This window comes from Rhineura floridana, chromosome 1, assembly GCF_030035675.1.
Source record: "Rhineura floridana isolate rRhiFlo1 chromosome 1, rRhiFlo1.hap2, whole genome shotgun sequence".
Taxonomy (NCBI): Eukaryota; Metazoa; Chordata; class Lepidosauria; order Squamata; family Rhineuridae; genus Rhineura; species Rhineura floridana.
The window spans coordinates 312,709,317-312,724,880 of record NC_084480.1 but is presented as its reverse complement, the minus strand read 5'-3'; the positions used below and the strand labels follow the sequence as shown (position 1 = coordinate 312,724,880).

The window sequence follows — 15,564 nt, the reverse complement described above, 5'->3', positions numbered from 1 at the left end:
TATTCAACTTTTTACAAATGAAAATTGGGATATTTCTGTACTACTAACACCCCAGTTTTTCAAATAAATGACTGCTCCCTGGGCTCCTGCATTTCACATCGTGGAATGATATTCTTGGTCTTCCCTATTCATTGGTTTGCCACACTAATTTAGGGGTAACCAATGTGGTGTCTTTCGGATGTTGCTAGACTAATTTCCCCCTCCATCATTTCTACCCATTGGGCATGCTGGCTGGGGCTGATGGGAATTCTCTTCCAACAAGATGTAGTGATGGGAACCAACCTGGATGGCTTTTTAAAAAAAGGATTAGAGAAATTCATGGAGGATAAGGCTATCAGTGGCTACAAGCTATGACTATGTTCTACATCTGCTGTTGGTGACAGCATGCCTCTGAGTACCAGTTGCTGGGAATCACAAGTGGGGAGAGGACAGTTGCACTCAAGTCCTGCTTGCAGGCTTCCCAGAGGTATCTGGTTGGACACTGTGAGAACACGATGCTGGATGAGATAGGCCCTTGACCTTATCCAACAGGACTTTTTAAATTATTGGTATTGGGACCTGTACTTTTCAACTTGTTCATTAATGACCTAGAATTAGGAGTGAGCAGTGAAGTGGCCAAGTTTGCTGATGACACTAAATTGTTCAGGGTTGTTAAAACAAAAAGGGATTGCGAAGAGCTCCAAAAAGACCTCTCCAAACTGAGTGAATGGGCAGAAAAATGGCAAATGCAATTCAATATAAACAAGTGTAAAATTATGCATATTGGAGCAAAAAATCTGAATTTCACATATACACTCATGGGGTCTGAACTGGCGGTGACCGACCAGGAGAGAGACCTCGGGGTTGTAGTGGACAGCACGATGAAAATGTCGACCCAGTGTGCGGCAGCTGTGAAAAAGGCAAATTCCATGCTAGCAATAATTAGGAAAGGTATTGAAAATAAAACAGCCGATATCATAATGACATTGTATAAATCTATGGTGCGGCCGCATTCGGAATACTGTGTACAGTTCTGGTCGCCTCATCTCAAAAAGGATATTCTAGAGTTGGAAAAGGTTCAGAAGAGGGCAACCAGAATGATCAAGGGGATGGAGCGACTCCCTTACGAGGAAAGGTTGCAGCATTTGGGGCTTTTTAGTTTAGAGAAAAGGTGGGTCAGAGGAGACATGATAGAAGTGTATAAAATTATGCATGGCATTGAGAAAGTGGATAGAGAAAAGTTCTTCTCCCTCTCTCATAATACTAGAACTCGTGGACATTCAAAGAAGCTGAATGTTGGAAGATTCAGGACAGACAAAAGGAAGTACTTCTTTACTCAGCGCATAGTTAAACTATGGAATTTGCTCCCACAAGATGCAGTAATGGCCACCAGCTTGGACGGCTTTAAAAGAAGATTAGACAAATTCATGGAGGACAGGGCTATCAATGGCTACTAGCCATGATGGCTGTGCTCTGCCACCCTAGTCAGAGGCAGCATGCTTCTGAAAACCAGTTGCTGGAAGCCTCAGGAGGGGAGAGTGTTCTTGCACTCGGGTCCTGCTTGCAGGCTTCCCCCAGGCACCTGGTTGGCCACTGTGAGAACAGGATGCTGGACTAGATGGGCCACTGGCCTGATCCAGCAGGCTCTTCTTATGTTCTTAAATATTCTTGAGTTGTAGCCCTACAACATCTGGAGGACACCACATTGACTAGTCTGATAAAGAGAGTGACCAATGTTCATTCTGTTTACAGATATGCTTGGGGGGAAGGAAATATGATTACTCCTGTCTGGGAGTCCAGAGTCTATGAGTTCAAATCCCTGCTCATGTCTCCTGGGTGTCAAGGGCCAGCTTAAGATCACCCCCACAGGGAGTGGCTCAGGGCTTATGTGCTCTGCCACCTGTGCAGCCGTGGGCAAGCTGCACAGTCCTAAGGAGCCCAGTTGCCCCCCAGCTGGCAGTTGCAGACAACGAAGGGGCTGGCTTGTGCAGCTGTGGCAAGCTGAGCAGGCCCTAGCCAGCTGGAGAGGACTAGCCTCAGAGGGAGGCAATGTAAACCCCCTCTGAATACTGCTTACCATGAAAACCATATTCACAGGGTCGCCATAAGTCGGAATGGACTTGAAGGCAGTCCATTTCCATTTTCCTCTTACATTGTCAACCATTCAGAATAAACCTTACTATCTAAACAGGTGAAATGCCAGGGTGTGCACCATATGGAACCATAATGTTCATATGTAAGCATTTGCAGGGATGTGCATTAGAATCAAGATGCCTCCTCCCCCCCCCCCCTGAGTTTGAATTTATGGAAACCTAGGAAAGGCATCGGAAAGCTAATGAAATCTATCTCAAATAATTTCTTAAAAGGCATCCATCCTCAATAAGAAAAAAATGGACAATGATTCAACAGAGAGTGATTCTATAAAATTGGGAGTGCCTCTAGTAAATAGAGGCCTGTCAGATCATATGACTTCTGTCACTGCAGATAATAATGGAACATTTTAAGTTTGTCATTCCTATGTATCTGGTATAAATGAGGGGCCCAATAAGGTGTGATGTACTGTTCACAAGCCCTGCTTTAACTAGTTTTAACTAGATTAAGAGGCTGAACGGTGTAGCAAAGAGACTGAAAAGAAGTCAGAACAGTAATGAGGGAAATTCACATTAAGATGACAATAAAGCAATGCATAAATAATATCCACCTACCCCGTGTTTCACCTGGATGAGGGCAAGGCATAACAGTCTTCTTGTATTTCTGAGACTCTTGGGTTTTTCCCAAAGCTGCTGACCTCTCCCCATTTGTGTGTGGATGGTGCCATTTTGGCTATGAAAGGATTGACACTCAAATAATGAGTTTGCTATTGGTGTACAGCAAGGCTGGGGAACCATTGGCCCTCCAGATGTTGTTGGACTGCTGCCCTGGGATCCTGCTGGGAGGAACGGCGGGATACAAATTAAATGATAAATAAATAAATAAACTCCCATCAGCCCCTACCAGTATGGCCAATGATCAGGGATAATGGTACTTGGAGTTCAATAATGACTGGAGGGTCAAAGGTACCCCACCTCTGGTATATAGGATAGAATGGTGGTATTGCTGCTAGACGATGGATTCAGTTGATGGGCAGATTACTCATTAATAGCCCAGAATGATCAGTGGATGACTGCTAAATTCATTAGGAGGTAATAGCCTGATGTCTGGAGATCACCATTGGAAAAAGGCTGCAGATCTCTGTTGGAAAAAGACTGCAACGCAGTGGTAGAACATCTGTTTTGCATGCAGAAGGACCCCAAATCATGTGGTTAGGCCTCATCTTGAGTACTGCATCCAATTCTGGACACCACACTTTAAGAAGGATGCAGACAAACTGGAATGAGTTCAGAGGAGGGCAACGAAGATGATCAGGGGACTAGAAACAAAGCCCTATGAGGAGAGATGGAAAGAACTGGGCATGTTTAGCCTTGAGAAGAGAAGTCTGAGGGGAGATATGATAGCACTCTTCAAGTTCTTGAAAGGTTGTCACACAGAGGAGAACCAGGATCTCTTTTCGATCGTTCCAGAGTGCAGGACATGGAACCATGGGCTCAAGGTACAGGAAGTCAGATTTCAGCTCAACATCAGGAAAAACTTCCTAACAGTTAGAGCAGTACAACAATGGAACCAATGACCTCGGGAGGTGTTGAGCTCTCCAACACTGGAGGCCTTCAAGAGGCCTCTGGACAGCCACCTGTTGGGTATGCTTTAAGTTGGATTCCTGCATTTAGCAGGGGGTTGGACTTTATGGCCTCGTAGTCCCCTCCCAACTCTATTATTCTATGGTTCTATGGTTCAGTCCTTGGCATCTCCAGGTAGGGCCGGGAAAGACTCCAGCTTGAAACCCTGGAGAGCCACTGCCAGTCAGTGTAGACAGTACTGAGCTAGATGGACCAATGCTTTGACTCATTATAATACAACTCCTTATGTTCCTCTCTTTCGAAGGATATGACCATTGGAGCTTAGTTAGTGACCTCTATCTGATAGAAAGGAAAGAGCTTTTGCGTGGAAAAACAGTTTTGTGCTTTTGAAGATACAAAGAGGGAGGTTATGAGTTGACTAAGGATGCCTGGATGGTGCAAGACCTTTCTCTCTTGGGATGTGATGTGGTGGAGGTTGTGGATTTCCTGCTTTTGTAGGAATGTCTGCTGTTTCCCCAAGCAGTGAGGAGGTTTTGGGGCAGCGCTGCCTGGATTTCATCTCCTTATGGTATCCTCACTGTCAGCTCTACACTGCGTCAGCAGTGCCGGTGGGGGCTGGAAATTCCTGGGTGGTTGGCAGGGAAGCAAAGTCCTTAGCCGGCAGTCTGGCCATAAATCTGCCAGGTCTTAGGAGGAGGGAATCTGATAAGGGCCAGGCTTGTCCAAAGCATACTTACCGAGTCAGGAGTCCAGAAGTGAGGTCAGTAGAGGTCCGGGATCAAGTGCCAAGGGGTCAGTCCGAAAGAGGGTGCCAGGAAACTAGGTCTACACAAAGCCATGCCTGACGTTGCAGTCAGCAACAAGCTGCAGCCAAGGTGTGCCTTATAAAGAGCAAGGTTGACAGCAGGTGTGAGTCCTCAGCATTTGGGCCTTAAGGAGACAGGCCTGCCTCTCTTCTGCCTGACCTTCTGCTGTCTACGTTCTGCAGGTGAGGGGGGAGTATCCTGTTCACTGTCTGTGTCTGGCTGCAGGGACTCTGCTGTATCTGGGGTGCTCTGCAGCTGAGGGGGAGAAGGAGCTGGATTCTCAGGAGGCTCCTCCATGTCTCCTTCTGAGTCTGCTGCTCCTGGGTCTGCTGCTGTTACTCCCGAGTCATCCTCATCTGAGGAGTCCTCTGACGGGGCCATGACACTCACAATATTTGTTATATTGACAAATATATCAGAGCATAAGTAGAAGAAAACGACCGACAATAGTAATAATGCAGAAAGAAAAAACATGGGAACAAGAGGCAGATTGATTTCACTCGAGTCTGCGAAACTCCCCATCATTTTATTTCAGTTGCCAAATTTGTTTGTATGGACTTTTTTGTTTTTCAGGCTTTAGACACTCATGATCAGTGATGCACACTACCGACCTGATCCTCTACTGAGGCACTGCACCATTCTGGGCCTTTTGTTGTGGCTCAGTTTTTGCCTACACTGAAGGCAGAAGCCAAATGACAATAGCAGCTGTCGGCCTGCCTTGCCTTTAATTTTGCCTCTGGAAATAGCACTTAAAACAGAGCTGCAGCTGGCACTGATTGATGTGCTGCCCGATTGGCACTTGCTCCATACAGACACAAGTGGCTGAGCCGTGAAACTTACAGGCTTGGATTTTATAGGAAGACACTCAGTCCACATAATTGTTTGCCTGGTTCCCTGTAATTTATAGGAGACAAAGCAGTGAAAAAACACTAGCTGGTTTTAGGTGAGCATGAGTAGTTTCATACCATCTTCGTTTTTGTTTTTGTTTTGCTAACATGGGGGTTAGTTGCTTAGCTTAGTTACTCAATGGTGGTTTTGTTTACTAATTTGTTGACTAAAAGTTTTTTTTTCTGCAGTAACTAATCAGGTTTATAATACTGTATATGCTCTTCATGCCGCACAAGACATGCAGCCGCATAAAAACAAGAATGTTACTGTGTAAGGAGAACACATATAATATCTATAGCTGGCATGGGGCACCTTTGGCTCTCTAGATGTCGCTGAACTACAATTCCCATCTGCCCCAGTAAGCCTGGCCAATGGCCAGGGATTATGGGAGTTGTTCTAGAGAGAGGGCATTCTCAGTGGCAGCCTCCACCCTCTGGAACTCGCTCCCACAAGATCTACGGCACGCCTCTTCCCTAAATGTATTTCGTAAAGCCTTAAAGACCTGGCTCTTTCAACAGGCCTTTGGGATTTCCGGGGAGGGTTAACTTCTATGACTGAAATGCCTCTTACCCTGCACTAGTATTGTTGTTGCTGCTGTATTGTTTATATATTGTATTAATGTATTTTATCGCATTGCGTTTTAACTGTTTACATGTATGTCGCCTAGAGTGGCCATCGGCCAGATAGGCGACACATAAATTAAATTTTATTTTATTATTATTATTATTATTTCTTCAACAGCATCTGGAGATTCCCCAGACCCGATCTATAGGAACAAGAAATTTTATCAATATTAACAGTACAACAAATCCTTATTTTTTCCCTAACTACTAAGTACATGCTGAAAATTGGGAGGGGCACACAATTCTATGCATGTTTACTCAGAAGTAGGTCCTGCAGCGTTCAGAGGGGCAGGTAAAAGTACACTGGATTGCAGATGGAGGCACACCTGCAGCAGGTCCCATTGAAATCAGTGGGATTTCTGAATGGATGTCCATAGAGTTGTACTGTTTATGGAAGAGGATTAAGCTTGGGGTTTTTGTACAGCCTCAACAGGAATGGACTATCCTGAACATGTCCAATCTCGTTTGATCTCGGAAGCTAAGCAGGGTCAGGCCTGGTTAGTACTTGGACTGGAGACCGCCTGGGAATACCGGGTGCCGTAGGCTTAGAGGAAGGCAATGGTAAACCACCTCTGAATACCTCTTACAATGAAAACCCTATGAATATATCCAAAAGATTCATAGGGTTGCCATAAGTCATAATCGACTTGAAGGCGTATAACAACAAACAACAGGAATGGAGTCCTGGAGGTAGGAACAATCTGTACTAATGACCACTTCTATGAATTGCCCTGGTTGTTCAGATGAAGCTGGCTGTAGTCAGGCCATTGGTTCATCTTGCTCAGTATTGTCTACTCTGCCTGGCAGCAGTTTTCCAGGCTTTCAGGCAGAGGTCTTTCCTGATATGTTTTTTTTAATAAGAGTTGGCAAAGAATTTGAACCATATACTTTACCTTTGAGCTATGGTCTCTTCCCCAAGTAGCACCCCCTCAGCCCCTGCCTAGATGACAAAAGCTGTCATTAAAAATCTGGAAGGAAACAATTAACTAGTTATTCCTAGCCCTGACCTATGGGGAACACCACAGACAACCCAACGCACAAAAAAAATCCCAGTATCGATCCGTCACACCTAATAACCCAACCGAGCACACTGGCAATCCTTCCGGTTAATTAAAGGTCACAAGACATTGAGTCAAATGCTGTAAGCTTCAGTGCTCACTATATGAGAGGCCCATATGTTTTCCACGGGGACGACCTCACCTCTGCCTCTATCAGTGTCTGGCCTTCTGTTTCTTGTCACCCTTCATTTCCTCACATCACTTCCAGTCCTGGCTCTTTCGATGGCCGGCTGGTAAGGAGGCGGCTGCTTGCACTTGTTAGCCGTGGAATAGCCTTGGTTCTCTTGGCCATGGCAACTTGAGCCTGTGTTGGAGGGGAAAGGTTTGCTCCACATTTAGGTGGGACATTAGTGAAGCTGAATATTGGTCCTCAGTGTCTCAGGTAGGGGTGGGAAAGAAATTCGTTTTTGGTTTGCAATCTAGGAATGTAGGGAGCCACCTTATACTGAGTCAGGTTGTTGTTCCATCTAGCTCAGTACTGTCAACACTGACTGGCAGTGGCTCTCCAGGTTGGGGTCTGTCCTAGCCATATCTGGAGGTGCTGAGGAATGAACTTGGGACCTTCTGCATGCAAAGCAGATGCTCTAAAACTGATCTACAGATTTCCCCTATATTTAATTTTAATCTGAACCTAGCTAATTCACAGTTCCCCAAAACAATATGCAGTCTGAAACACAACTATCTTTTGACATTCAGACTTCTCCATATTTTATTATGCAGTTCTCCAACAAAAAACTATGTACAAAGATGAGTAAATTGGGGGAGGGAGTGCATATATTAGTGAAAATAACATACAAAACTGCATTATGTTAGGGGAAGCAGCTTGCAAAAAAAGAGTGCACATTAACAAAATTGCAAAACTGCAATACAATGTGCAAAACTGCATACAGTAGGGCCCCGCTTTACAGCACTTCGCTTTACAGCGATTCGCTAATGTGGCAGCTTTCAATTAGGGAAAGTCCGCGCATTAAGGCGCTTGTTCCGCTTTTACGGTGGTTTTTTCCATCGTGCCCCATTTTGACATCATTTTCGCGTGACGTGCCCCATTATCCTCAATGGGTTCCACTATATGGCGATTTCCGCTTTACGGCGGCAGTCCAGAACGGAACCTGCCATATAAGCAGGGCCCGCCTGTACAAAATATTTGGAAGGCTTTTTATTATTTAAAAAAATGCAAACTGATGCAGAAATATGGAGAACTGAATTTAAGATTGGCAAACCCAGAAACTTGAATTTGATAGGTTTGTCCATTCCTGGTCCCAGGGGGGTTGTTTTTAGGCATGTCACATGGTGAGACATCTGTATACCCATTAAAGCGTGACACAATTAGGAAACTGGAGTGGTTACATAGTATGTATTTACAGGAAGCGCCATGTTATAACACTTGCATGTAGTAAAGGGCAAGGAAGAAATTAAACATACGCCAGTGAGGCTGGTCACTTTCTTGGATTTTGACCAGAGAGAGGAAATATCTGAGATTTTTCAGTTTTGTGTGTTTGTTTGTTTTTAAAGATTTAAGGATGTATCCAAATCATTGCCTGAACAGAATGACTCCCATAAGTGCAACAAAAATTCCACCTCATGCACCTCTGCACTTCCCATAAGTTTGCTCCGGAGAGTTGGGAGAACCCCTAGAGCAGATGTGAGGAGCACATATATGGAGGAGAGGCAGGGGAAGTCCCATGGGGCTTGTGGATGTAGCATCTGGAGAAGTGGTTGTTGCATCAACCATTGCTAAACCCTGCATTGACCTACCTAAACTCCACCATCCCTCTAGTGCAGCCATTCCCAACCTTTGGGTCCCCAGATGCTGCTTGACTACTATTGCCATCATTCCTGACCATTGGCCATGCTGGCTGGGGCTGATGGGAGTTGTAGTCCAGCAACAACTAGGAACCCAAAGGTTGGGGAAGGCTGCTCCAGTGCCAAGCTCAAGTTGCAATTCTAAATGCACTCTCTGAGAGTAATTCCCACTGAAGACAGTGGGACATATATCTGAGAAAAAATGTGCAGGACTGCACCATAAATTCCCAGCTGTCCTAAATGCTTAATGTTTGAGTTTAAGAGACCCACATAGCTACCAATCCAGAGTGGAATTACAGGGACCAGGCTCCCATTGTCTTTAATTCAGGTTAATAGAGATCAGTCAGGTGTGCATTCCAGGATATAAGATCCAGGGATATCCGAATCGAAAAGTAGTTCGGGGGGGGGGGAGAATGATTTAAAAAATAAATAAATAAGAAACCTGTTTGACAGTCACTCGGAGTAGAGCTTTTAGTGTGGCTGTCCCTGTTCTACAGAAGAACATTCCTGTTGCGATAGAACAGGTGCCCACAATCTCCGACAAGCTTTCCCAGCTGGATGAAGAGGTCTCTGCCATGAGTGTTTGCTTTATACTGTTTTAAAATTAATCCTTTTGTGTGTGTCTTGTTTTTAACTGTTTTTCATTTGTTTTTACATTGTACGTTATTTACTAAGGCTTAAATTTCTTTCCTACATCCTTCACTCCTTGTCAAATAGATCTTTCTTGGAGCATGTATGTATTCTGCTAGCAGGCAATAATATATTTATAACTACCCAGGCGGCAAAATTTGCTTTAGCTGGGGGGAAACTAAGAGCTAGATACCGAAAAAACCTTGTGGGGTGAGTGGGTTGTGACCCGGCGCCATTATGGCTGTAATACTTATCCACTAAGTTATGGGGTGGATCAATGTATCTTTTGCTCGGGAGAGGAAAATTTATTTGAAATTTAGTGTCGTTGTCCCTTTACTGTATGCTGTTGAACTGTGTTTGTTAAAATATGACTTGTATTTTAATATGTATTTTTTTCCTTTTACATGTGATGGATTGTGCTAGCCTATAGCTTTGAGCAATAAAGATTCATTTCATTTGCTTTTATCTTTTTTTGTCCATCACTTTCAGTTATATATGTGGAAGATGATAATGATGATAATAGAGCAGTGAAGTCTAAGCATTACTCCAGAATGAATAAAACAAAAAAGGAGAAAAAAATAACTTATCAAAAGCAAAGCCGTTCAAAGTTGCCCATGGGTCTAAGCTCAGGGAAAGGTAGCCCTTTAGAAAAATCACCAGGAACAGTTCTTATAAGGGAGAAGACACAAAATCTCCCACAAGCAGTGACAAAGATTAACCAGAACTATATAAAAAGCCTGTGGAAAGCTCAGCAAAGAAAAAGTTAACCCAGTGTAAAAAATATGACAAGCAGCTCAAATGAAATCTAAGAGCAAAGTTTTCATCTCTTTTCTAACACTAAATCTAAATGTACTACCTTCATGTTGATTCTGACTTACATCGACCCTATGAATAGGGTTTTCATGAGGCCGAGAGGCAGTGACTGGCCCAAGGTCACCCAGTGAGTTTCATGGCTCACTTTTTAGTTTAGAGAAAAGGCGGGTCAGAGGAGACATGATAGAAGTGTATAAAATTATGCATGGCATGGAGAAAGTGGATAGAGAAAAGTTCTTCTCCCTCTCTCATAATACTAGAACTCGTGGACATTCAAAGAAGCTGAATGTTGGAAGATTCAGGACAGACAAAAGGAAGTACTTCTTTACTCAGCGCATAGTTAAACTATGGAATTTGCTCCCACAAGATGCAGTAATGGCCACCAGCTTGGATGGCTTTAAAAGAAGATTAGACCAATTCATGGAGGACAGGGCTATCAATGGCTACTAGCCATGATGGCTGTGCTCTGCCAGCCTAGTCAGAGGCAGCATGCTTCTGAAAACCAGTTGCCGGAAGCCTCAGGAGGGGAGAGTGTTCTTGCACTCGGGTCCTGCTTGCGGGCTTCCCCCAGGCACCTGGTTGGCCACTGTGAGAACAGGATGCTGGACTAGATGGGCCACTGGCCTGATCCAGCAGGCTCTTCTTATGTTCTTATGTTCTTATGGCCTTGTGGGGATTTGAACCCTGGTCTCCCAGGTCGTAGTCAAACACCTTCACCACTACACCAGTGGTTCCCAACCTGGGGGCTGGGACCCCCAGGGGGGCCACGAAGTAATCCAGAGGGGGCCGTGAACAGTAAAGAAATGAATTATTTATTATTATTATTTTAAAAAGTCTTCACTCCCTCTACACTGTCTGCTTCCCACGGGTGCTGCAGATGACACCTCCCCCTTGCTCCAAACAAGAGGGGAGGCCTTTTCCTGAAGCGCCAAAGCATCTTTCAGGCGCACTAAGGGCAGGCATCTGCCTATAAAATACATGGCAGATGCCAAAGGAGGCTGAGGGTGGAGCTACCAGGAAGAAGAGGGGATTACTATCACTGATTCCCGTCTCCTTGCACTGCCGCTACTGGCAACACCCTTACTTAGAACGAGAGGAGAGAGCTTTTGGTGAAGCAAGAAGAAGCAAGCCTGCAAAGAAAGGCTGCTTTCCCCCTTCCTTCCTGGCAGCCAGCCTGCCTCCCTGCGGGGAGTGGGGTCACAATTTTTTTTCAGCTTATAAAGGGGGTACCGTGCTCATAAAGGTTGGGAACCACTGCCCTACACCACACTAGTTCTCCCTGCTTGTGTGAAAAAGAGGTGAAGCTAAGAGGGAGTCCAGCGAATAAAATAAACCTTCCCCAGCACCCCAAAATCTCTTCCCACTTGCTGATTGGTTCCTTTTCTATTCCCCTCCCCCCTTCGCTCACAGCTAAAGTTGCTTCTGTAAGGCGAGGAGGAAAAATGTTCATTACATTATTTCACTTCAATGTCAAGAAGTGATTTCCCTTTGCCTTGAGGCAACTGACACTCTGGGCCCAAAGACACTACAAGTATCTAACATTGTATATTCTTCCATTGTGGTCCATTGTGGTGCAGCATGTGCAAGGCCTAATCATAACAGCAGCTGCTTACCTCTCGTTCCCCTCATTTTAGGATGAAAAAAAATGCCTGTCCTTTCCAGCAGGAAGCAGACAGACTGGTTATGAGCCACAGCTTGAAAGCAAAGATTCCTTCCATTCCATGTCATTGCTCTTTAAGCCTTTTCTTCAGTACCCCTGGACCACCCAAATTAAGAACCAAGTAATAAACATGCTTGGGAGTGCACTGTTAGGTTTCCTTTCTGCTAAGACCATCATTTTGCAGTTTGCACTCATTGATGCAAGACATCCCCTAGGGATGGATGAATCTCAGTTTCAGTCTCTCATTTTTTTCAGTCTTAAGTTCAGGTCTCTACATTTCTGCAGCAACTTGTGATTTTTTTAAAAAAAATCCTAGTGAAAATTTGTCATTTAGTGCAAATTTCTCTAATATACACATTTTGGGGTGCAGGTTTGACCAATGTACACATTTTTATAAGCAAATTCCCCAGATATATTGCATTTTTGTTTGCTGTTTTCACCAATGCATGTATTTTTATGCACACTTTTCCTTAATATGGACATGCTTGTACACCTTTTCTGGTTGGAGAAGGGCATCAGAAAATTCAAAGAAGTGCGAATTTCAAAGAACAGTTTTTCAATTTATGGATTCGTCAAACAGTGCATTATATTAGGGAGAATTGTTTGCAAAAATGTGTATATTAGAACTGCATATAAAACTGCTTATTAGGAGAGAGTCACATTAAAATGCTGATAAATGATCATGAGGACGTTATTTTTTAAAAATAAACACATTGCTGTGGGAATGTGGTGAACTTAAGACTGTAAAAATGAGAAACTAAGAGAACCAAAATTGACAGTCTGTCAATAGGGACAATCATCCATCTCTAGTATGTGCATCCAAAATAGGTCATTTAGCCTCTCATGCATATTTTTTCAAGCACCTCCATGCAACATCTCTCCATGCAACCAACTATACTTCAGTTTTTCCATATTCTTTCCTGGAGCTTCCTTTTGGTTCTGTTAAGTGTACCTGTAAAACAGGTATTACAGCTTTTTCATCATCCCATTTGTATAGTAATGAGGAGGGAGGGTGGGACTTGTGTTTTAGTCCTCCAAAGGCTCAATCACAGTTTTCAGTGACTGACTTGTTTGATGTCTTTATACATTCCCTGCAGGGAACTCTCTGATTTAAAGTGTGATGTTGAGGTCCAATTCTCCAAATACTCTTGTGATCCATGCTGGAGATCTGTGGCCAGTATACATCCTCAAATTTTTCGATGGACATTTTCTCTCCTTCGGAGTTCATGTGTTCACCGCAGAGAACGTTGCTGTAAATCAGCCTTCACTAACCTGGTGCCTGCTAGAAACTTTGGACTACAACTCCCATCAGTCCTAGCCAGCTTGTAGTCCAAAACATCTGTAGTGCACCAGAGTGGGGAAGGAGGGGTGTAAATGAAGCAAATATTCATCCTTCCATAAAATGTGAATTGGACCTTAATGGGATGCAAGTTGTTTTCCATATGGAACATGACAACTCTAAATGCCCAGTGCACCCTTACGAAACTCTTATTAAATGACAAGTAGATTCAACCACTGGAAGGGAAGACAGTGTTGGAAAGGAGTGTATGTTATGTGTGTGTGAAGTCTGTGTTGAGTTGGTGTTCCATTAGGGGTGCTATTTGCGACTGCAGCTTCTTCCTGCCCGGGTGAGTCATCACACAAGCTTGTTGTCTGCTTTGGTGATTGATCCCATTCTAAGGATTGCCTTGCAGCAGCAGAAGGTCAGTGAAAGGGGTTGTAAACAGTCCTGTAAAATAAGAGCTTGGAAAAGTTACTCTTTTGAACTACAACTCTCATCATCCCAATCCAGTGGCCAAGCTGGCTGGGGCTGGTGGGAGTTGTAGTTCAAAAAAGTAACTTTTCCAAGCTCTGTTAAAATATATGGAAACTCTTAAGGGTGATCTTATCTAGATGTCCAAGGAGCACTTTGGAATAAATGAAGAACTGACCTGGCATCCTACAGAGTTGGGACAGGTCTTTCTCATATATATTCCTTTGCTACTACTCATGCTGATAAGGACTTCCTGAGGTCAGGCTTGAAGGCCAGGCTCAACTCAGGAACAGACATGCCTGCCCCATACTCAGGATGGCAGTAATGGCCCAAGCTATCAGTCAGGGATGGGGTGGGCCTCAGCTTGCCTTCCACCCCCTTACATTTTTTCCCAGCCATGCAGGCTGGAGTAGGGGATTATTTATTTATTTAAAACATTTTTAATTTGCTCCTAAGATTTAAAAAAAGGCTCCCAGAGCAGTTTACAGATCACACACACACACACACTTAAAAAAAGACCCGACACAAAAGAAAAATGGATTGGGAAAGAGCCAAAGGTTTTCTCGTTTTTCGGCAAGGCTGATTGAATCCCCCTGCAGCTCCACCTGTCACCTTCTCCTATAGCTGATGGAATGTCTGCTATAGATGATGGTGGTGGTCAGCGGTCAAGTTGTCCAGGGTCTGGATTGTTGTGCCATGCCAAACCTGGTGTAAGCTGTGCGCTATAAAAGTTGTCTGCATTTTAACCCATTTCCTGCCACAGCCGAACACTTGCTGTCCTCCTCCACCCTTGCTCTATGCTGGGCTGGAAATGTGTTTTGAAATCATTGGTAGCCTCCAGCCACATTTTCCTTGCATTGCTACTAGTATTGGCACAGTAGGCCATGTCCTTGCACAGATGCAGAACACCAATGCTGGTCTAGGGCAGGAGTTTCTCCTTGCTTTGCTGTGAATAGGATGTCTTTAAAAGAGGGTTAGGCCTACGGCCATACTACCCTGAACATGTCCGATCTCATCTGATCTCGGAAACTATGCAGGGTCAGGTCTGGTTAGTACTTGGATGACCGCCTGGGAATACCGGGTGCCATAAGCTTAGAGGAAGGCAATGGTAAACCACCTCTGAATACCTTTTACCAGGAAAACCCTATGAATATATCTAAGAAAGATTCATAGGGTCGCCATAAGTCACAATCAGCTTGAAGGCATAAAACAACAACAAAAGAGAGTTAGACAAATTCATGGAGGATAAGGCCGTCATTGGCTATGATGGCTATGCTGTACCTCCACTGTTGGAGGCTGTTGGCCTCTGAATTCCAGTTGCTGGAAATTGTAGGTGGGGGGAGTGCTGTTGAGCTCAGGTCCTGCTTGCTAGCTTCCCACAGGCATCTGGCTGACTATTGTGAGAACAGGGTGCTGGACTGGATGGGCCTTTGGTCTAACCAAGCAGGGTCCTTCATATGTTTTTAGTTGTATACTGGTGAGGAGGCCATACTAATCTTCCAGCAGAACACTGACTCCTGGCTTCACCAGTGCCCATTGCCTCTCTTCCGGATGAAGCACAGCCGGTCTTGTGACTTGCTCAGGAGTTCAACTCATGTCCTCTATTGTCTTCTCTGTTCCAGCTTTTAGACTGTAAGCTCCTGAGGGCAGGGACTTGCCTTTCTGTTGTTGCTCTGTAAAGAGCTATGCCCTGATTATTAGGGTGGCCATTTGTCCAAAGAGGACAGTCCTCTAATTTGAAGCGCTGTCAGAAGACAGTCCTCTATTTAAAGGTGTCTTCTGTTTCAGGGCTGGGAATCTTATGGCCTTCCAGATATTGTTGGACTACTAATCTCATCATCCCTGACCCAGAGCTTGGAAAAGTTACTTTTTTGAAC

At 44.4% G+C, this 15,564-nt stretch overlaps 1 protein-coding gene and 1 pseudogene across 3 annotated transcripts in view; both read left to right on the top strand.

The window, feature by feature from the left end:
• COL22A1 (collagen type XXII alpha 1 chain) overlaps positions 1–15,564 on the top strand; it is a 287,856-nt gene that overhangs the window by 79,089 nt on the left and 193,203 nt on the right. The window contains exon 1 of one of the 3 annotated variants that reach the window (XM_061607025.1): positions 5,323–5,402. The exons of the other annotated variants lie outside the window; for them this stretch is intronic. The gene's annotated coding sequence lies outside the window, so the exon portion shown is untranslated. Of the gene's footprint in view, positions 1–5,322; positions 5,403–15,564 lie in introns of those variants that run through there. 3 annotated transcript variants of the gene reach the window in all.
• Positions 14,666–14,780, top strand: LOC133375842 (5S ribosomal RNA; annotated as a pseudogene).